We start from the raw sequence: 22,837 nt of genomic DNA on the forward strand, positions 1-22,837 counted from the left end.
TCATTCAATAAGATCCTACAAAACGGCGGGGACAAAAGAGGGGTCTTGTAAATGGATCACTGTCATTTCAAACAATTGATGGGCCATAGCGTTGGCCTTAAATGCACAATTTCACACATATTTTGCCTTTTGCTATGCACACAAAATGTCCTAAAAATCATGCTAACGCTAATAACACTCACATCATCTGAATCCACTTGGAAGACTGATGTTCCATTGCTAGTGGTGACGCTTTCTGGGTCGGCGGCAATGGAGCGGTCGTCGTCCTGAAGCTGCAGGAAAGAGAAGCGATACGTTGGCGCCCTGTAGGGGGCGGAGCAGAGCCACAAGGCATGTCAATATTTAGGATCAGAACGGAAGCAGGCATTTGAATGTGCACTTGTACCTGAGCAGTGTGTGTGATTGGGTATGTGCATATGTGCATGCTCGTGCGCATAAACGTGTGTGTGGCTCACCTATTTCCATAGACCATTCTCCTTACAGTATAGACAGCAATGGCAACAGCCACCAGAATGACAATCCCTACTCCAACGCAAACCACGATCAACACCATCTTCTCTCTCTGAAATACAGAGATAGCATTATCATATTTCTGGTCATAATATTCTAAACGCTCAAAAGCTTTATCATTTGACACATTGCATCATCTAATATGTGGGGCTGTATATTCTGATTTAGAAGTACCCAGAGGGTGTGTAGGCTTTTGTTCCAGCACATCGCTGACACAACTGATTCAACTCATCAACCAGTTATCAAGCCATTTATTGATTGAATCAGGTGTGCTAGTACTGGGCTGGAACAAAACCCAGCTCACAATGTGTGTCAATGTGAGATTGAAGAACACTGTTACATTATGCAGAGGTAAGACACACCTTTTACACATTGAGCAATAACAAAAGCACACACTCAAAGGAGACCCACACACGCAGATACACACGCACACTCACACGCACACACACAGGTCACACACACAGGTCACACTCACCGGGGTTTCAGAGTATGGGCTGGCAGTGGGCGGCTGACTGGAGTTCCCACAATGCCTGTTGACTGTTTCCTCTCTACGCAGGGGAGTGAAACCTCCCTCACACCTATCACTGGGAACCTTACGGTACCTACACATGGAGACCACACGGTGAACTGTGTGCGTGTGTTTGGTTTGACTATCCTTGTGGGGACCATATTTCGCCGGTCCCCACAAGGAAAAAGGTTATTTTAGGCTTAGGTGTTAAATGTAGGGTTAGGGTTACAATTAGGGTTAGGGGTTAGGGTTAGGAGTTAGGGTTAGGGTCAGGGTCAGGGGAAATAAGATTTTGAATGGGAATCAATTGTTTGGTCCCCACAAGGATAGTAAAACAAATGTGTGTGTCATAATTACCCTGATGTCCTAAGCTCCTCCTCCTCTCCGTTTAGACACACCTCCTGGGCGTGGTCTGCAGTGTCCAGTTGTCTCATACACTCTGAGCTGTTCTCATGGCGATAGTAACCATAGTCACTGTTTGTAAGGAGAGACACATTAGGCCATTTCAACAACAGACACAGTACAGATGCCTTATTGGCAATGTTATGTTTGACTCTGCCTTTGCCTCAAAGGCACAATTACAGAAAAAAAGCTATTTTGACTAGAAATGAAGTAACCAGGGGCGCAACTTTTGTTTTAGAAGTGGGGGGGACATCACTTATTATTATTTATTTTTTACCCAGTCGGATAAACACTCCAAAGAGCCCACCCGACCGCTCGGAGGCGTCCGCATGGTCCTAGAGCACACCGTTGCCTCATTCCAATGATAAAATTGGGGGGGACACAAATGCAATTTCAGAATGTGGGGGGGGGGGAAAGCCCCCCCCCCCCCCCCCCCCCCCGACCCGACAGTGTTTCTTACCATAGGTAGTCCTCTCTGGTGCAGGGGCAGGGGCTTTTTTGCCTGCTCACTACGTAGTCCCGTCCATTCCTGCAGACGGACAGCTTCCTCAGCCTCCTGAAGATCACCTTGTAGCCCAAGACACACCCTTCTGTGGCCGAGTCCCCACCCTCTGTGGCATGGGCCAACCACTGAACATAGTCCTGGTTACCACCTATAGGAAACCAACGTTAACCAATAGAGAGAGACTAGCGAGACATGCCAATTTGAGTACGTATCGAAATCAGTGTTTTCAATCCTGGTCCCAGTGACCCACAGGGGTGCACACCAGAGAAGGCTGGTGGGAGGGCGAGCTCATTGTAATTGCTGGAATGGAATAAAAGGAACGGTATCAAACACATCAAACATATGGAAACCACATATTTGACGACGCTCTCTGGGTATTCTCACAATAGAAAGCTAGCTACTGTTTCAATCCTTGTGAAATGTCTGTTGTTGGTTTAATGATTATGATCCTTGGGGATATTACATTTGACAACAAACAAATAAGCGTGTGACTCACAGGGGGAATCTCAATCGTCTTTCCTTGATTCCTCATGACCCCTCTCCTCACCTCCTTCTCAAAAAGCATTGGAGGAGAAGATCCAATGTTCCTACCCTCAGACATTCTCTTCCACTGAGTTTTGACAAGTAGACGAGTAGACACAGGATACAAGGAATCAAGGAAATACAATTGAGATTCACCCACACTCTCTGGTGATGAGACTCCGGAAGTCAATGGTGACCACCACCCACATGGGCTGGTCATCGTCCTCGGGCCGGTAACCCCACACGCTGATGTTCATGGTCTTGGTGCCCGGCTCGGACGTCAGGCCAGCGAAGAAGATGGGCTGCTCTGTGAAGTTGTACACCTTCCAACACTGGCCCTCATCTGTGGAGAACCTGGGGTGATGCACAATCACATACAGGGTCGTATTCATTAGTGCACACTGTCACAAAATGCTTTGCAACGGAAAACTAAAACAAGCCTTTCTTATAGGTTGTTTTCTTTCGTTTGGTGCCTAATGAATACGACCCTGTATAAACATCTCCATGTGAACGTGCAAGCACACACACATGAAGTAGACAGACACGTTCACAGCCACAACTTCATAGGGAGAGAAGAGTGGATAAACACAGACACACACAAAACACTCATAGGACGTCGCTTGCATGCCATGGGTGGGGGTGTGAATACAAAGCAACTTCTTTACACCCAATATTTCTACACCCCAACGACTGTGTGTGTGTGTGTGCATGCGTGTGTGTGGTGTTCAGTACTTGATGGTGTTGATTTGGCCGTCCCTGGGGTGGGCCTCCACAGCCACGACGAGCCCCCCAGAGTCCAGGATGCTGTAGTGATGGGCCCCCCTCAGCGCACCCCTCCACTTGTACCCCCCGTCCTCCGACACGTACACATCAGGCCGTGCTGACGAGATGGAGTCCCCCACACTGCCTGGGAGGTCAAAGGGCAGAGGGCCGAGGTCATAGAAAGGTCACACACATTCTGGGACAGCTAGAGGGTGGGGGCTGTGTCCGAAAATATGTTTTATCTGTCAGTCATCCGGTCCCAAATGTCTCCCTACCCCTCCCTTTAGCCCTTACCCTCCAATGTTGACCTATTTTGTAGTGGTGACCAAATTATTACGGGGGGGAAAGAATTTCCTGTATAGTCCAATCAAGATTCCCTACAATGCAAAATGTTGTGCGCAACATCATGTACACTACGGTAATACAGAAGTATCACAATGCAACGTGTCTTTGATATGTATGATTGACAGTTTGGTTACCGTGGGCGATGACAAGGCCAACGGCGGTGGGGTCAGAGAGAGGCAGCATGGGAGTTATGCCGTTGTAGTGACTGTGCTCGCCGTGGATGTGCAGGTTACACTGACACACACACACACACACACAAGAATGCCATTGTTCACACTCATATAATAAGCATCAACACACCCACGACTTGATGTTATTTTCATTGTCAGAGGAGGGAATTAAGTTAGTTCTCACATCATTTCTTGAATCCTCGCCACACTCAACATTCTGGGGCTTGTTGAGGAGTTTCCACTCGCCCCCTCGGTTAAATGAAATGACTGTCCGAATGCGGCCGTCTGTCAAAAACAATACCAAGGAAAAAACTTTAACTTGGATTAATAATTGTCATATTTTTGGAACTAAAAAAGACATGCATTCATGGTTGAAAACCCACCAACAAACTAGAAAAAACACAGAGGGCAGTTCCCAAGATTCATCCTTAAAACCCGCCTACAAACTGGGAAAAACACAGTGGTCAGTTCCCAAGATTCATCCTTAAAACCCGCCTACAAACTAGGAAAAACACAGAGGTCAGTTTCCAAGATTCATCCTTAAAACCCGCCTACAAACTGGGAAAAACACAGAGGTCAGTTCCCAAGATTCATCCTTAAAACCCTACAAACTGGAAAAACACAGAGGTCAATTCCCAAGATTCATCCTTAAAACCCGCCTACAAACTAGGAAAAACACAGAGGTCAGTTTCCAAGATTCAACCTGAATAGAAATACAGTTGCCAGGGTGATATTCATTAGTGCACACTGTAGCAAAACTTTATGCAACCGAAAACAAAAACAAGCATTTCTTAAGTTCATGCATCAATCAATCAAATGTACAGTACCAGTCAAAAGTTTGGACACACCTACTCATTCAAGGGTTTTTCTTTAATTTTACTATTTTGTTCATTGTAGAATAACAGTGAAGACATCAAAACTATGAAATAACACATATGGAATCATGTAGTAACCAAAAAAGTGTTAAACAAATCAAAATATATTTTATATTTGAGATTCTTCAAAGTAGCCACCCTTTGCCTTGATGACAGCTTTGCAAACTCTTGGCATTCTCTCAACCAGCTTCATGAGGTAATCACCTGTAATGCATTTCAATTAACAGGTGTGCCTTGTTAAAAGTTAATTTGTGGAATTTCTTTCCTTCTTAATGCGTTTGAGCCAATCAGTGGTGTTGTGACAAGGTAGGGGTGGTATACAGAAGATAGCCCTATATGGTAAAAGACCAAGTCCATATTATGGCAAGAACAGCTCAAATAAGCAACGAGAAACGACAGTCCATCATTACTTTAAGACATGAAGGTCAGTCAATCTGGAACATTTCAAGAACTTTGAAAGTTTCTTCAAGTGCAGTCGCAAAAACCATAAAGCGCTATGATGAAACTGGCTCTCATGAGGACCACCACAGGATAAATGCTTCAAATAAACCACCCAAATAAATGCTTCAAAGAGTTCAAGTAACAGACACATCTCAACATCAACTGTTCAGAGGAGAAAGTGTGAATCAGGCCTTCATGGTTGAATTACTGCAAAGAAACCAGAGACTTGCTTGGGCCAAGAAACATGAGCAATGGACATAGACCAGTGGAAATCTGTCCTTTGGTCTGATGATTCCAAATTTGAGATTTTTTGTTCCAACCGCAGTGTCTTTGTGAGACGCAGAGTAGGTGAACGGATTATCTCTGCATGTGTGGTTCCCACCGTGAAGCATGGAGGAGGAGGTGTAATGGTGTGGGGGTGCTTTGCTGGTGACACTGTCAGTGATTTATTTAGAATTCAAGGCACACTTAACCAGCATGGCTACCACAGCATTCTGCAGCGATACGCCATCCCATCTGGTTTGCGTTTAGTGGGACTATCATTTGTTTTTCAACAGGACAATGACCCAACACACCTCCAGGCTGTGTAAGGGCTATTTGACCAAGAAGGAGAGTAATGGAGTGCTGCATCAGATGACCTGGCCTCGACAATCACCTTAACCCAATTGAGATGGTTTGGGATGAGTGTGACCGCAGAGTGAAGGAAAAGCAGCCAACAAGTGCTCAGCATATGTGGGAACTCCTTCAAGACTGTTGGAAAAGCATTCCAGGTGAAGCTGGTTGAGAGAATGCCAAGAGTGTGCAAAGCTGTCATCAAGGCAAAGGGTGGATACTTTGAAGAATCTAAAATTTTAAATATATTTTGATTTGTTTAACACTGTTTTGGTTACTACATGATTCCATATGTGTTATTTCATGGTTTTGATGTCTTCACCATTATTCTACAACGTAGAAAATAGTAAAAATAAAGAAAAACCCTTGAATGAGTAGGTGTGTCCAAACTTTTGACTGGTACTGTATTTATAAAGCCCTTTTTACATCAGCAGTTGTCACAAAGTGCTTATACAGAAACCCAGCCTAAAAAAAAAGCAATGCAGATGTAGAAGCACAGTGGCTAGGAAAAACTCCCTAGAAAGGCTGGAACCTAGGAAGAAACCTAGAGAGGAACCAGGCTCTGAGAGGTAGCTAGTCCTCTTCTGGCTGTGCCGGGTGGAGATTATAAGAGTCCCTCCCCGTTTCGGACTGTTTATGTTCCTAATGAATACGACCCAGATTGTGTTGATGCGTAGTTGCGTACCCTCCTCCAGTATGTTGGTGAGGTAGACTCCTCTCATGGAGGTGACATTGGTGAAGTCGCTCTTCCCTTCCCCACCAAACAGGTGGCGTTCCAGAGACTTAGAGTACACGATGCCCCGGTCATCTGACGTGTACACCGTCCCAAAGTAGCTTTCCTCTGGAGAATAGAAGAGAGTGGAGTATGGTAGAATAGAATAAAAAGTCAATAGAATTAAACATTATTATATAGTAGGAATGGTAATTTATCATCTACTCTATCCTGACCCCATGAGACAACACACACACACACACACACGGATGGTAGAAATACAGTGTCTTCTGTAGGCATGGGAACAAACCCAACTGCGCTGACAAAGCCCTCTATGAGTCGGCATAGCAATAAGGGGCTGTCAACATCAATAAATGGTGTGAAGAACACTCCTGACATCAAAGATGTAGAAACAACTTAGGTCAGGACTTAGTGGTAAATAGTATGCATATGATCTTCTGGCCTTAAAATCCCCTTGTAACATGTGCTGCTGTGTGTGCGTGTGTGTGTGTGTGTGTGTGTGTGTGTGTGTGTGTGTGTGTACCCTGATGCCCAGAGCTGTGTCAGCTGTCCTTCTAGCCTAGTCAGGTGTCTGTCTACCTCTTCCCCCTCTCAGATAAAACCCCTCTCTGTTCCTTCTTATCTGCTCCATTCATCTGAATGGGACAAAAGCCTCAGGCCTCTACCCGTACACGCTTACTGTATACACTGACCCAGAAGAGACACACACACAAACACAGCCTGTATGATTGGATGATTTGTCAGCAATACTGAGAACTTGTGAAACCAGTCTTTCCTCTTTCTCTTTAACACACTCAAGCCTTTCCATTGCAGCAAGAAGGGTTAGCAGGGCGGAGACAGACATAGCAGGGTTAGGGTTAGCAGGGCTGAGACAGCCATAGCAGGGTTAGGGTTAGCAGGGCTAAGATAGCCATAGCAGGGTTAGGGTTAGCAGGGCTGAGACAGCCATGGCAGGGTTAGGGTTAGCAGGGCTAAAACAGCCATAGCAGGGTTAGGGTTAGCAAGGCTGAGACAGCCATAGCAGGGTTAGGGTTAGGGTTAGCAGGGCTAAGACAGCCATAACAGGGTTAGGGTTAGCAGGGCTAAGACAGCCATAGCAGGGTTAGGGTTAGCAGGGCTGAGACAGCCATAGCAGGGTTAGGGTTAGCAGGGCTGAGACAGCCATAGCAGGGTTAGGGTTAGCAGGGCTGAGACAACCATAGCAGGGTTAGGATTAGGGTTAGCAGGGTTGAGACAGCCATAGATCTAGATGAGATAGATGTACAATTTCAGACACGATCAGTGCTGAGCAAAATACATGAGTAAACTTAAAAGTTAACTTTAATGTTTAATCTAAAGATGGATCCATGTGGCTCATATGTCCTATGTCTGTACTTGAAAAGCATGTGTGAGTGTGTGAGTTAGAATGTGAGAGAGAGAGAGAGAGAGAGAGAGAGAGAGAGAGAGAGAGAGAGAGAGAGAGAGAGAGAGAGAGAGAGAGAGAGAAACAGAGACTAGAGTGTGTGCGTGTGACAGAGTACGTGTGAGATGTGTGTGTGTGAGTGAGCTGTGATGAAGTTCCCTCCTTTCCCCGAGAGTACCTCCCGGATTGTCCACATGCATGAAGATCATATCCTCATCCCCATCCAGAACAGAGTAGAACTGGAAACACACACACATATATATACAGGTGAAAAAATTAATCATTAAGGCATGTGTGCAACTGTTCGATTCATTGTAATGCCTCCCCCAATTAGGTATATATGTGTGTGTGTGTGTGTGTGTGTGTGTGTGTGTGTGTGTGTGTGTGTGTGTGTGTGTGTGTGTGTGTGTGTGCTCTCCCATTCCTAAGACTTTAATCATCATGAGAGAATATCCTTGTTTCTGTGTCGTCAGCAAGATACAATTTGGGAGAGAGTTGAGGGAGAGAGAGGAGAGCAGGGGGATGGTGTGTGTGGGTGTGTCTTTGTCTGTGGAAAGACCAGTAGTGTGCATCTGTCGTTAAGTTATGTGTTGAAATGGAAAAAAAGTTGCCAAAATATTTGTTCATGATATGTGCGAACGTCTTTCACACCCCTACTTCCTCTTTCAAGAGCTTATAGATAAGACCCTCTGTGACAGTTACTTTATCTTGTAGTTACTTTGTCACAATGTGGTTTTTAATCTGTACTATGTCTTGTCAATTGTTGTGACAGATTATTTACCTTGTACTTGTCTTGTACAGATATGACAGGGGTTCTTAATGACAAAATGATGTCACCCTGACCTGGAATTCTTTGAATTTTTAAAATGAAATAGGGTTCAGGATAAGGAGTAAAATATATATTGATGAGTGGGGGTGGGGGGGGGGGGGGGGTAGGAGTACATGGTTATAGGGGGAGAGGGTAGGGGGACAGTGGGACAGGGGAAGAGGGAGACAGGGAGAGAGAGACAGAGAGAAGGGTACAAGGCAAAACAGAAGGACAGTTGGACAAGGACACAGAGCGACAGACAGAACAGGGGGAACAGAGAGACAGGAGAAGACAGGGACAGGAAGACAACAGTACAGAGAAACAAGAGAGATGGACAGGGGTAGAGCTGTTGCGGTCATGAAATGTTGTCAGCCGGTGATTGTCAAGCAAATAACTGCTGGTCTGATTAACATAAACTCCTGGCTTCTACGCATTGCCTACAAGCCACTGATGCAGACCTTTGGAACATCTACATTTAAAAAAGTCTAAGAAATCAATTTAATATAGCATACACCATCACAATAAATCGATTATTGATTTTAGACAGGTCTAAAGAAACATGATATGAAGAAAATGTAGTCTATTTCAGAAGAACAGAAGAACATACTCTGAATTGTCCTTATGTTAGGCCCTGATCTGACTATGCCATATGGCTGTGGGCTACACTAGTTCATTTAGCAGACAAGATTTTCTTAGAATTCCGTGGCATTATTTTTTATTATTTTATAGTATGAAGAACACAATTGAACATAGCTGAATAAAATAGAAAGGATGTTTTCTCCAAACGATTTCAAAGGAAGTGCGCACATGCAGCTATTGTGTGTTGAACGGTTAAAAAAGAAACTGGTCCTCTTATATGCTTACTTTAGAGTTATTTATGCAACTTTAGTTGTGATATAAACGTTGGGCTATAGGTTTAGATTTTTAATACATTCTAAGGCTGTATGATGCGACTCAAATATTGATTTGAAAAATTGTCGCATGAAAGGCATGAGCTCTGATTTGTTTCTTGTTCAAGCTGCACACACTTCATTAGTCTCTCATTCACAATTTGACAAGCACTTGATAATAATCTCACCAAGCCTCGAATTTCCCACCTCTGACTCACATTGCTCTCTCAGATATCTCAATTCTTATTAGCCAATGCCCGTCACGTGATCGGGTCCTTCTCACAGGCATTTCAGCTAAGAAGTAGGCTACAAGTGAATGAAGACCCACACATCCGGGACGCAACTCTGAATTCCCAGGCGCATATTGTAGATATTAGAACTGTCCACATTTAGCCTACTTTTTGTCAGCCAACAAGATGAGTAGGCCTAACGAACAGCAAAAGTACTAGCCTATGTCAATCTACTATCCCCCATAGTACAAATTAATAGAACCACTCGCGTCAACAAAAAAAAGTTAAAGCAATGAGGCTGATGCAACAGATCAGAACGTTTAGCTTAAAATGTTAATAAACTATTAGGCTATTTCTTCACATTATAAGCACAGCAATGCGCACACGGCAGTAGGCTATAAGTGCGAATGTTCCAAAACGCAATCAATTAGCGGGAAAACACTGTCCTTGAAAGTGACGGCAAATATGATTATGCATGTAATGCTGTATTATAAAGGTGCATTTTTATGGTGAAAATGATCTTCTCCAAACTTGAAACTATGTCACGACCGTCTTCAAAAGGAGCAGACCAAAGCGCAGCGCGTTGAGTGAACATGACTTTATTAGAGTAAAGACACGAACGACAAAACAATAAACAAAGACGGCTAGTGAAGTCCACAGTTACAAATACTGAATACGGAACAAAAACCCACAAACACAAGGTGAAAACACACAGTTTAAATATGGCTCCCAATCAGAGATAACGAGCCGACAGCTGACACTCGTTACCTCCGATTGGGAGTCATATGACTAACAAGAACAACCAAAACCAAGCACACCCAAATACCCAACATAACCAAACCAAACCCAACAAAACGAATACACCCTGGCTCAAATACAAAGTCCCGGAGCCAGAGTGTGACATAACCCCCCCCTTAAGGTGCGAACTCCGGGCGCACCAGCATAAAGTCTAGGGGAGGGTCTGGGAGGGCGTCTGTCCACGGTGGCGGCTCTGGCCCAGGTCGTGGTCCCCACCCCACCATAGTCACTACCCGCTTACGTAGCCTCCTCCCAATGACCACCCTCCAATTTAACCCCACTGGATTAAGGGGCAGCACCGGACTAAGAGGCAGCACCGGACTAAGGGGCAGCACCGGACTAAGGGGCAGCACCAGGATAAGGGGCAGCACCAGGATAAGGGGCAGCACCGGACTAAGGGGCAGCACCGGACTGAATGGCGGATCCTGGCTGGCTGGCTCTGGCGGATCCTGGCTGGCTGGCGGATCCTGGCTGGACGGCTCTGGCGGATCCTGGCTGGACGGCTCATGGCTGGCTGACGGATCTGGCTGCTCATGGCTGGCTGACGGATCTGGCTGCTCATGGCTGGCGGAAGGCTCTGGCTGATCCTGTCTGGCGGAAGGCTCTGGCTGATCCTGTCTGGCGGAAGGCTCTGGCTGATCCTGTCTGGCGGAAGGCTCTGGCTGATCCTGTCTGGCGGAAGGCTCTGGCTGATCCTGTCTGGCGGAAGGCTCTGGCTGATCCTGTCTGGCGGAAGGCTCTGGCTGATCCTGTCTGGCGGAAGGCTCTGGCTGATCCTGTCTGGCGGAAGGCTCTGGCTGCTCCTGTCTGGCGGAAGGCTTCGGCTGCTCCTGTCTGGCGGAAGGCTCTAGCGGCTCCTGTCTGGCGGAAGGCTCTAGCGGCTCCGGTCTAGCGGACGGCTCTGAAGGCTCATGGCAGACGGGCGGCTTTGCAGGCTCAGTACAGACGGGCGGCTTATGCAGCGCTTGGCAGACGGGCAGTTCAGGCGCCGTTGGGCAGACGGGCAGTTCAGGCGCCGTTGGGCAGACGGGCAGTTCAGGCGCCGTTGGGCAGACGGGCAGTTCAGGCGCCGTTGGGCAGACGGCAGACTCTGGCCGGCTGAGACGCACTGGTGGCCGGATGCGTGGTGCCGGAACTGGAGGTACCGGGCTGAGGACACGCATCTCAGGGCTAGTGCGGGGAGCAGGAACAGGACATGCTGGACCCTGGGGACGCACATAAGGCCTAGTGCGTGGTGCCGGAACTGGTGGTCCCGGGCTGAGGACACGCATCTCAGGGCTAGTGCGGGGAGCAGCAACAGGACGCACAGGACTCTGGGGACACACAGGAGGCTTGGTGCGTGGTGTAGGCACTGGTGGTACTGGGCTGGAGCGGGGAGGTGGCGCCGGAAATACCGGACCGTGCAGGCTTACTGGCTCCCTTGAGCACTGAGCCTGCCCAACCTTACCTGGTTGTATGCTCCCCGTCGCCCGACCAGTACGGGGAGGTGGAATAACCCGCACCGGGCTATGTAGGCGAACCGGGGACACCATGCGTAAGGCTGGTGCCATGTAAGCCGGCCCGAGGAGACGCACTGGTGGCCGGATGCGTGGGGCCGGCTTCTTGACATCCGGCTCAACGCTCAATCTAGCCCGGCCGATACGTGGAGCTGGAATGTACCGAACCGGGCTATGCACGCGTACAGGAGACACCATGCGCTCTACTGCGTAACACGGTGTCTGCCCGTACTCTCGCTCTCCACGGTAAGTACAGGGAGTAGGCGCAGGTCTCCTACCTGACTTCGCCACACTCCCTTTAAGCCCCCCCCCAATAAATTTTTGGGTAGTACTCTCGGGCTTCCAGTCTTGCCTCCGTGCTGCCTCCTCATATCGCCTCCTCTCGGCTTTAGCTGCCTCCAGCTCTTCACGAGGACGGCGATATTCTCCCGGTTGTGCCCAAGGACCCTTTCCATCCAGTATCTCCTCCCATGTCCATGAATCCTTTATAGGCGTCCATGAATCCTGTGTATGTGGGTCCTGTTGCCGCTTGACACGCCGCTTGGTCCTAGATTGGTGGGTTTTTCTGTCACGACCGTCTTGAAAGGGAGCAGACCAATACGCAGCGCGTTGAGTGAACATGATGACTTTAATGAGTAAAGCACGTAAATACAAAACAAAAGACGATAGTGAAGTCCAACAGTGACAAAGACTGAACCTGGAACAAAAACCCACAACACCCACAGGACAACATACAGATAAATATGGCTCCCAATCAGAGATAACGAGCCGACAGCTGACACTCGTTACCTCCGATTGGGAGTCATTGAACCCAACAAAGAAATACAACACATAGAACCACCCAACCAAACAAAACACCACGAAACGAACACACCCTGGCTCAACACACAAAGTCCCGGAGCCAGAGCGTGACAAACTATGCCAGTTAGGCTCTACACCGGTTGTAAAGCGGATTAATATGCCACATTTTAAGAAGTTATTTGGCCACTTTAGTTGTGATACAAACATTATCAAAACATATAGGCTTATGGGCTAGGCTACATGAGGTGTGTGACTATGATAAAAAAAAAAAAGCCATGCTCTGTTTCTTGCCTTAAGCTGGGCATCATTCACAAGAGATAATATATAATTCACAAGTGATAGGCTAATATTGTCTCCATCAGACTATTCTTAATTTAATGTTGTCTTTACATACTAAATAATATACACTACCGTTCAAAAGTTTGGGGTCACTTAGAAATGTCAATTTTTTTGTCCATTAAAATAACATCAAATTGATCAGAAATACTGTGTAGACATTGTTAATGTTGTAAATGGCTATTGTAGCTGGAAACGGCTGATTTTTTATGGAATATCTACATAGACGTACAGAGGCCCATTATCAGCAACCATCAGTCCTGTGTTCCAATGGCACGTTGTGTTTGCTAATCCAAGTTTATAATTTTAAAAGGCTAATTGATCATTAGAAAACCCTTTTGCAATTATGTTAGCACAGCTGAAAACTGTTGTGCTGATTAAAGAAGCAATAAAACAGTCTCAACGTCAACAGTGAAGAGGCGACTCCGGGATGCTGATCTTCTAGGCAGAGTTGCAAAGAAAAAGCCATATCTCAGACTGCCCATCTTAATCTTGTACGAGATCTTCAGTTTCTTGGCAATTTCTCACATGGAATAGCCTTCATTTCTCAGAACAAGAATAGACTGACGAGTTTCAGAAGAAAGTTATTTGTTTCTGGCCATTTTGATCCTGTAATCGAACCCACAATTGCTAGTCTCAAGAAGGCCAGTTTTATTGCTTCTTTAATCAGCACAACAGTTTTCAGCTGTGCTAACATAATTGCAAAATGGTTTTCTAATGATCAATTAGCCTTTTAAAATGATAAACATGGATTAGCAAACACTACCTGCCATTGGAACACAGGATTTTCGAGTACATTTGCATTGATGTCAGAGTGATTAGATGGTCAATAGAGTGCTGAGTACCAGGCAGTTAGCAATTTTTGTAGGCTACTAATGACCATCAGCAGCATCAGAGCTTGGAGAAGCCTAATTACCGTGACTAAACGATCACTTGGAATTTGACTGCCGTCATGACCTGTGACCACCGGTGACTGGGGACAATAGAATGAAGTGAGGGCAGAGGGGACATAGTGGGGTACAGAGGGAAATAATGGACAGACAGACAGACAGACAGACAAGAGCCTGTCCTACCTGCTCGGTGGAGGCGGAGGGAAGCTGGGCCTTGTTGAAGTGGTCCCCTTGGTCTGAGGACACATAGATAACACGTGGGGCTCCCTGGGAGAGAATCACTTAGTCACAACACAGATCTAACCAAGGCTCCCTGGGAGAGAATCACTTAGTCACAACACAGATCTAACCAAGCAAGATCCACAATGTGGTGTAGGACTGTTCACTGACTGGACCAATGAAAGGCAGAGTGAGTCTAAATAACACAGATTTTGAGTGATTTCGTGTTTGTAAATTATATGTTGGCTTATATGTTGATATGCGTGTTTGTTTGTTTGTGTGTGTGTGTGTGCATGCATGCGATTGCTTGCATGAGTATGCAGGCTTGCATGTGTGTGTGTGTCTCACCAGTGTCTCTATGACTGAGGTGAAGAGGAAGCCTCCTACATAGCCGAAGGAGAAGATGCTGTGTAGCACGGTGGTGAATGTCTTCCCCAGGTCCTCTGTCCTCTTCAGGAGCAGCTCTCCTCTTCTGTCTGCCTCCACTAACAACACAACACAATAGACCAGCGCCCTATTCATTAGGCACCAAACAGAAGAAAACCGACCAACACAGGGAGGGATATCTGAAGTTGTCGCTCGTTTTTTGGTTTTCTCTCACCTGTTCCTTTGGGACTGAAGCTGAAGAAGAGAGTGATGCCGGAGCCCCTGGCAAAATAAGGGGAGGGAGGGAGGGAGGGAGGGAGGGAGGGAGGGGGGGGGGGGGGAGGAGAGAGAGAGAGAGAGAGAGAGAGAGAGAGAGAGAGAGAGAGAGAGAGAGAGAGAGAGAGAGAGAGAGAGAGAGAGAGAGAGAGAGAGAGAGAGAGAGAGAGAGAGAGAGAGAGACTGAATGAGTTGATTTTCTGCCACACAGAATGTCCAACGAATGGACACTGGGGTTTATTTTGTCTTTGAGACTATTTGGCTGTTCGTGTTGACAAGATGTGCTGTTGGCAATTATGTTCTCTATTCAAAACACTAGAATAGTTTCTAAAGCAGTTTGATAGTTTGGAATTATCATCTGGCTTGTGTGTTCTGTTAATGAAATGCTGTGGATAATGTATGTGTGTGTGTGTACTGTTTGTTCTCACCACGTGAAAGATTGTGTTCCCTCGTGAACCTTTGTCCACACAGCCCCAAAGTCAAGAGAAAGCCACAGGCCGCCCTGTAAGTGACAAAAGCATATGAGAATGTGTATTTAATGCTTCAATATGTAACTTTTTGGGCGACCCAACCAAATGCACATAGAAATGTGAGTTATAGATCTGTCATTCTCATTGAAAGCAAGTCTAAGAAGCGGTACATCTGTTCTATATGCGCTATTTCTATGCTTCCCGTTCTTACGTTTCGTTTTTGCTTCTTTTACTTTCGGTTTTGTACACAAGCTTCAAACAGCTGAAAATACAATATCTTTGGTTATTGAAAATATATTTCACAGTGGTTTAGATGGTACATTGATTATCTACACTATACTTGCTTGTTTGGTCACATAAACTGAAATTAGGCGAACTATTAGAATTTTTGCAACTAGGAAATGGCGGAGTGATTTCTGCATATTGCACCTTTAAGAGCTGAGTTAAAGGTGTGTGTGTGTGTGTGTGTGTGTGTGTGTGTGTGTGTGTGTGTGTGTGTGTGTGTGTGAGGTGAGTGTGAACTTAACAGCTGAATTTAATGTGAAAATTCTATACGATCACAAAGAGATAGAGAGCATGTTTGTTTATTTACTCACATCAATGCTGATGACCACTAAGTATTCGGGATTCAGGAAGTGGAAGGTGATTGGCTGGGCCGGGTGAAAGGGCAGTTGGACAGACTTAAAGGACACTCCGGCGTCAGTCGAGGTAAAGAGGACGCCACCAGGGTTGTCCAAGACCGGTGTGTCTGCAGTCAGAATCACCTGTCAATCAGAACAAGCACCATCGGTGATGGGAGGTTGCCTGAGGGTGCATCTCAATAGTCTAAACTGGCTTCCTCCCTGGGGCGGCAAGTAGCTTAGTGGTTAAGAGCGTTGTGCCAGTAACCGAAAGGTCGCTGGTTCTAATCCCCGAGACCTAGGTGGAAAATCTTTCGATGTGCCCTTGAGCAAGGCACTTAACCTTAATTGCTCCTGTAGGTCGCTCTGTATAAGAGCGTCTGCTAAATGACTAAAATGTAAATGTCTTCTCTATTGTCTTCATATAATTCACCTCCCCAACCCCAAAATAAAACTATGAGGCCTCATCCTGGGGTGTATTCATTAGACGCCAAGCAGACAAAAACAAACTGCAACAGACCTGAATTTGTCCACTAAGAAACGCTTGCTTTCGTTGCTGAACATTTCCCGTTGCAAATTGAATACCACCCTGTTGTGGTTGTTTAGGAGGAAGGGGTTTGGTGGTTTTGTTGTTCTCACTGTCTAGTCTTCACACCAGAGTTCTGAGCAACGTGACCACAGTGGCAAGTGGAGGAGAGTGGTGAAACTGAGATGTGGCAGCTCAAACTGATTGGACAGCAAGAACCAAGACGGCTGATGTGTCTGCACATGCACGCCAGACAGTCACAAACACACACACATATACCCACACACACAGACTGTCATCAGAATGCTTTCCTCCATGTACACTTGTGATCTGGCAGCTTACCTGCTGAGAGTTCCCTGGTCCAGCCTGAAGTCCAAATTCCTTCCTTATGAAGGTGTTGTTGATGAGATGAGAAATATCATGGAAAGACTTGCCATAGTCTGAACTGAGAGGGGAGGATAACAAGCCAAAATGTCAAAACACTGGCTCAGTTAATCTATTCTACACACAGACCGACACAGACAGACAGACAGACAGACAGACAGACCGACAGACAGACAGACAGATTGCCACCATCCACTAACCTGCGGTACAGTCGTGAAGAACCGCCCTCGAAGAAGGAGTCTATAGGAGCACTGACTGTAGACAACACCAAGATTACCTGGTGGGACACAAAATAACACTTGGCTAAACTTCACCATAACTGTACTATTACCAGTTTACGTACAGTTAGCAATGCCCATTTATGCACCCCTGTCATTACAATCACTCAATCACTCACTCACTCACTCAATCAATCAATCAATCAATTAACTAATCACTCACTCAATCAATCACTCACCCAACCAATCATTCACTCACTCAATCAATCAATCAATCAATCAATCATTCAATCAACCAAATGAAAACATTGTTGTCAAAGCCTTAAATGGTTTCCTCTCTCCTCCTCCTCTTTCCTTCCCTTCATCTGCATCGATGTGAGCGAACTGGACAGGTGAAAGCAAATTCCCTGTAGGCATCTATCACGTTGCCTCACTGTCAGGTTATCGCAGATGAAAGAGAGGAAAGAGGGAAGGAAGCTACTCCAGCCTATTGAGCTGCACCCCTTTCAGATGCACCCCATGAATGATGATGACAATGATGCTACATCTATCATCCATTAAGTGAGGACCATACTTACTCCTGTCCCGTCTCCAACCCATGTGACAGTAAAACTGGAGCCATCATCACCATGAAACCCTGTCTGAAGGGAGAGAGAGAAAGAGAGAGAGATAGAGTGAAATCGAGAGAGACTCATCTTACTCACATACAAGCATAACATCACACCTTCAGAGCTGATTAACCTTATGACAACCTAAGTAGCCCTACCCTCAAAACTATCACACACAAAATCATTAATAAAGCAAGCATTAATCATTAACAATCAGTAGGCTAATACAACAATAACAAAATGATGACATATTATGAAAAAAATTGCATTTATTTAGCAATGCCAAATTGCAATAGTAAAATGCGTTGTTGATGCTCTAGCAGTTGATAAAGTAAGTCAAAAACCGCACTGACATAGCTCTCACCTCGTGTGTATTTTGATCCAACACCCTGTGTTCTAATGGTGTAAGACGGAGTTTACAAGCGGTGAAAGTGGGACTTGGAGAAACTATGGTATCCCTTTCTGGCCGTGAGAGGACTTTGCGCTGGTTCGCAAATTGCTGAGTCCGATGGAAAGACACCGTTCTCCGGTTTCGTTGCTCTTTGCACTGACCCCCCACACCCAGAAGAAGCAAGCATGCCCCACCGAGGACCAAAAGTCTCCAAGTCATTTTGATGTGGTGGGCTAGAAATAACGGTAAAGTCCCAAATCCCACAGTTCTGTCACGTATGACAGGCTAGCATTGCCTTCCGTTCAGGCGACAAATGACAAGTGTCGCACTTGAAAGGCAGGGGGGCGGAGAGACACATGTTAAGGGCGGCAGGTAGCTTAGTGGTTAAGAGCGTTGTGCCAGTAACCGAAAGGTCGCTGGTTCTAATCCCCGAGCCTACTAGGTGAAAAATCTGTCGATGTGCCCTTGAGCAAGGCACTTAACCCTAATTGCTCCTGTAAGTCGCTCTGGATAAGAGCGTCTGCTAAATGACTAAAATATAAATGTTATGTTTGACGGGTCATTTACATAACATCTGCTGCCAGCGCGTATATCAACGGTTGTTCGCCCCCATGCCGCATCCAAGTGATGTCCATACAGATATACTCTACAAAACCTCCTTCACATCAGCCACTATAATGCCTTTGCTAAAACTGCAGCATCAGCAGCATATATAGATTGACTCAATGTTAATGCTATAGGCTAAATTCCCTGTAGCATAACAAGTATAATTTATGTATTACAAGTGTGAGAAAAGTATCTCCCACCATAGCATCACATCTACAGTAGTTTGCAAAGTATTACTACATAGAACTAAGCAACCTGCCTAATAGATTTAATGTCATCAGCAACTATGTATGCGCTTCTCCCTTGTTCGGCGCACAGTAAAACAACTGTTCAACAGAAAGGCGCAGTTGGCCTATAAGAGAACACTGTAGCCACTTGCACCAATTCCTTTTGTGATTTTTTTTTACAAGTTCATGGAGACCTGTTGTTTGTGATAAATTGACTTGGCTAGAGAGAGAGGAGACTTAGTAACACATTTAACCCTCCCGTTGTCCTAGGGTCAAAATGACCCGCCACTGTATTGAACCAACTTTATTTAATTTTTATATTTTGGGGATCATTTGTGAGAAGGAGGCAGTGAGACTTTAAAGAAAGTATCACTGCCTCCTTCTCACAAATGATCCAAAAAATATAAAAATTAAATAAAGTTGGTTTAACACAGTGGCGGGTCATTTTGACCCTAGGACAACGGGAGGGTTAAAGCAGAATTATTGTGGGTACATGCATTTACATTCAATGTGTCCCTCAGCTCTCCAGAACATTTTTGAGGAGACCATCATTAGACAGGCCAAAAAGATCATATCGGACTCCACACATGTACTGAACATTGAGTCCCAGCTGATGCCACCAGGGAGGTGTAATGGGGCAATGTTTCTCAAAGTGGGGTCCGTGGACCAATGGCCAAATCTCAAAATACTATATATATATACACACACTACCATTCAAAAGTTTGGGGTCACTTAGACATTTTTTGTCCATTGAACTAACATCAAATTGATCAGAAATACTGTGTAGACATTGTTAATGTTGTAAATGGCTATTGTAGCTGGAAACCAGTTCCATCATAGCATTTGATGGTTTTTGCAACTGCACTTGAAGAAACTTTCAAAGTTCTTCAAATGTTCTGTGTTGACTGACCTTCATGTCTTAAAGTAATGATGGACTGTTGTTTCTCTTTGCTTATTTGAGCTGTTCGTGCCATAACATGGACTTGGTCTTTTACCAAATAGGGCTATCTTCTGTACAGGCTATACCCCCCCTACCTTGTCACAACACAACTGATTGGCTCAAACACATTAAGAAGGTTAAGAAATTCCACAAATTAACTTTTAAGAAGGCACACCTGTTAATTGAAATGCATTCTACCTCATGAAGCTGGTTGAGAGAATACCAAGAGTTTGCAAAGCTGTCATCAAGGCAAAGGGTGGCTATTTGAAGATAAAGATAAAGATAAAATATATTTTGATTTGTTTAACACTTTTTTGGTTACTACATGATTCCATATGTGTTATTTCATAGTTTTGATGTCTTCACTATTATTCTACAATGTAGGAAAAAATAGTAAAAATAAAGAAAAACCCTGGAATGAGTAGGTGTGTCCAAACTTTTGACTGGTACTGTATGTTGTGTCGATTGATTGTATGTATTCATGTGAAATCAGCAGCACTCTTTAATTGTCCAAGTCAAATTTCCCCTCTGGGACAATGAAGTAAACTATCAGTCAAAAGTTTGGACACACCTACTCAAATTTGAGATTTTTGTTTCCAACCGCCGTGTCTTTGTGAGACGCGGTGTGGGTGAATGGATGATCTCTGCATGTGTAGTTCCCACCGTAAAGCATGGAGGAGGAGGTGTTATGGTTTGGGGGTGCTTTGCTGGTGACACTGTCTGTGATTTATTTAGAATTCAAGGCACACTTAACCAGCATGGCTACCACAACATTCTACAGCGATACGCCATCCAATCTGGTTTGGGCTTAGTCACCTGGAATGCATTTCAATTAACAGGTGTGCCTTGTTAAAAGTTAATTTGTGGAATTTCTTTCCTTCTTAATGCGTTTGAGCCAATCAGTGGTGTTGTGACAAGGTAGGGGTGGTATACAGAAGATAGCCCTATATGGTAAAAGACCAAGTCCATATTATGGCAAGAACAGCTCAAATAAGCAACGAGAAACGACAGTCCATCATTACTTTAAGACATGAAGGTCAGTCAATCTGGAACATTTCAAGAACTTTGAAAGTTTCTTCAAGTGCAGTCGCAAAAACCATAAAGCGCTATGATGAAACTGGCTCTCATGAGGACCACCACAGGATAAATGCTTCAAATAAACCACCCAAATAAATGCTTCAAAGAGTTCAAGTAACAGACACATCTCAACATCAACTGTTCAGAGGGGACTGTGTGAATCAGGCCTTCATGGTTGAATTGTTGCAAAGAAACCACTACTAAAGGACACCAATAATAAGAAGAGACCTGCTTGGGCCAAGAAACACAAGCAATGGACATTAGACTGGTGGAAATGTGTCCTTTAGTCTGGAGTCCAAATTTGAGATTTTTGTTTCCAACCGCCGTGTCTTTGTGAGATGCGGTGTGGGTGAAAGGATGATCTCCGCATGTGTAGTTCCCACCGTAAAGCATGGAGGAGGAGGTGTTATGGTGTGGGGGTGCTTTGCTGGTGACACTGTCTGTGATTTATTTAGAATTCAAGGCACACTTAACCAGCATGGCTACCACAGCATTCTACAGCGATACGCCATCCCATCTGGTTTGGGCTTAGAGGGACTATCATTTGTTTTTCAACAGGACAATGACCCACACACCTCCAGGCTGTGTAAGGGCTATTTTACCAAGAAGGAGAGTGATGGAGTGCTGCATCAGATGACCTGGCCTCCACAATCCCCCGACCTCAACCCAATTGAGATGGTTTGGGATGAGTCGGACGGCAGAGTGAAGGAAAAGCAGCCAACAAGTGCTCAGCATATGTGGGAACTCCTACAAGACTGTTGGAAAGGAATGCCAAGAGTGTGCAAAGCTGTCATCAAGGCAAAGGGTGGCTATTTGAAGAATCTCAAATATATTTTGATTTGTTTAACACTTTTTTGGTTACTACATGAATCCATATGTGTTATTTCATAGTTTTGATGTCTTCACTATTATTCTACAATGTAGAAAATATTAAAAATAAAGCAAAACCCTTGGATGAGTACAGTCGTGGTCAAAAGTTTTGAGAATGACACAATTATTGGCCTTTACACAGTTTGCTGCTTCAGTGTTTTTAGATATTTTTGTCAGATGTTACTATGGTATACTGAAGTATAATTACAAGCATTCCATAAGTGTCAAAGGCTTTTATTGACAATTACATTAAGTTTATGCAAAGAGTCAATATTTGCAGTGTTGACCCTTCTTTTTCAAGACCTCTGCAATCCGCCCTGGCATGCTGTCAATTCACTTCTGGGCCACATCCTGACTGATGGCAGCCCATTCTTGCATAATCAATGCTTGGAGTTTGTCAGAATTTGTGGGTTTTTGTTTGTCCACCCGCCTCTTGAGGATTGACCACAAGTTCTCAATGGGATTAAGGTCTGGGGAGTTTCCTGGCCATGGACCCAAAATGTCGATGTTTTTTTTCCACAAGCCACTTAGTTATCACTTTTGCCTTATGGCAAGGTGCTCCATCTGTCACGCCCTGGCTCTGGGGACTCTTATATGTTGAGCCAGGGTGTTAGTTTCTATGTTTAGTGTTCTATGTTTATGTTCTAGTTTATGTGTTTCTATGTTGGCCGGGGTGGTTCCCAATCAGAGGCAGCTGTGGCTTGTTGTCTCTGATTGGGAACCATACTTAGGCAGCCTATTTTGCACTTGTCATTTGTGGGATCTTGTTCCGGAGAGGTTTGTGTTTGTTAACCTTAGGACTTCACGTATCGTTTAGTTGTTTTGTTAATTGTTGTTAAGTACTCATTAAAAGATGTACGCATATCACGCTGCGCCTTGGTCCGTTGCTTATAACGATCGTGACAGAAGATCCCACCATAACAGGACCAAGCAGCGTGTCCAGGAGCAGACATCCTGGACTTGGGAGGAAATCCAGGCCGGAATGGATCGCCGTCCGTGGGAG

General features: G+C 45.1%; 1 pseudogene across 1 annotated transcript; it reads right to left on the bottom strand.

Moving 5' to 3' along the window:
- On the bottom strand, nt 1-18,472 carry LOC311129292 (sortilin-like; annotated as a pseudogene). The gene is made up of 21 exons: nt 18,088-18,472; nt 17,694-17,756; nt 17,098-17,174; nt 16,856-16,958; nt 15,964-16,131; nt 15,326-15,399; nt 14,857-14,903; nt 14,604-14,740; nt 14,220-14,303; nt 7,966-8,026; nt 6,338-6,493; nt 3,909-4,009; nt 3,689-3,788; nt 3,180-3,354; nt 2,608-2,801; nt 1,881-2,073; nt 1,376-1,492; nt 986-1,112; nt 456-562; nt 183-303; nt 1-15 (listed from the first exon to the last, which is right to left on the bottom strand). The product of its transcript is annotated as a sortilin-like (transcript).
- Nucleotides 18,473-22,837: the final 4,365 nt, after the last annotated feature.

Source organism: Coregonus lavaretus (genome assembly GCF_964263955.1).
Source record: "Coregonus lavaretus genome assembly, chromosome: 5".
In the NCBI taxonomy this organism is placed as follows: Eukaryota; Metazoa; Chordata; class Actinopteri; order Salmoniformes; family Salmonidae; genus Coregonus; species Coregonus lavaretus.